Source organism: Tupaia chinensis, unplaced genomic scaffold (assembly GCF_000334495.1).
Source record: "Tupaia chinensis unplaced genomic scaffold, TupChi_1.0 Scaffold000235_1, whole genome shotgun sequence".
NCBI lineage: Eukaryota > Metazoa > Chordata > Mammalia > Scandentia > Tupaiidae > Tupaia > Tupaia belangeri.
The window spans coordinates 6,641,119-6,642,103 of NW_006159713.1; the positions used below are offsets into that span (position 1 = coordinate 6,641,119).

The 985-nt window shown below is 44.8% G+C and overlaps 1 pseudogene; it reads left to right on the plus strand.

Annotated features, from left to right (window-relative positions):
* The first annotated feature begins 248 nt into the window (after positions 1-248).
* Positions 249-701, plus strand: LOC102479278 (protein yippee-like 5 pseudogene; annotated as a pseudogene).
* The last annotated feature ends 284 nt before the right edge of the window (positions 702-985 follow it).

Sequence of the window (985 nt, forward strand, 5' to 3'; positions counted from 1 at the left end):
TTGTCTAACCCCATGATGTGCTGCTTTTCCCAGGAGGAGTCCCGGCCCTCAGTTGTGGGTCACACAGGCTTCAGTTGTGTCTCGTAGACCTTCCCCTCCCACAGGGCCAGTATGTCTGGGCATCTAGCCAAGACAGAGAAAGGCCAGCCTAATCCTGAGGGAGCCTGAATGTGCTCTGCGCACTGTCCCCCCTAGTGGGGATGAACTTTCAAACATGAACTTTCGAATATTAAAAAAATGGGATGCCAGCTGGGTAGTGAAGAGCCGCTGGCAGCCTCCGATCTCACCACCACTCAGGGTTTCTAAAACTTCAGCTATAAAAATGGGCAGAATTTTCCTTGATCACATTGGTGGTACCCGCCTGTTTTCTTGTGCAAACTGTGATACGATCCTGACCAACCACTCAGAACTCATCTCTATTCAGGGCACAGGCACCACTGGCAGAGCATTTCTCTTTAATAAGGTAGTTAACCTTCAGTACAGTGAAGTTCAAGATCCGGTCATGCTCACTGGACATCCCATGGTTTGAGATGTGAGCTGCAAAAACTGCAGTAGCAAACAGGTGGATCTATGAGTTTGCCACTGAAGACAGCCAGCGTTATAAGGAAGGTCATGTGATCCTGGAACGTGCTCTAGTTCTAGAGAGTGAGGGCTTTGAGGAGCATGTACCATCTGATAGCTCTTGAAGAAAAAGAGATAAATTCATCTTTTCCCAGGTCTCCTTCACTGAAAAAAAAATCTACTTACATACACTGTCACCTTAGCATCAGAGTCGGATTCATGAACTGTAGAACAAGAAGTTGTAAGAATCTAAGACGGAATCTTTCTTTCTTTTTTGAATTTTGTATTATCCATCCAAGAGCAGTGTGTAGAGAGAGTATAAAGATGCTGTTAATTTTTTCCCCTATGTTTACATCTTAAGGCAGAAAGTCTATCTGCAGCTACATGGAGCTACATATGTAAGGAAAAAAATCTGGGCTATTAG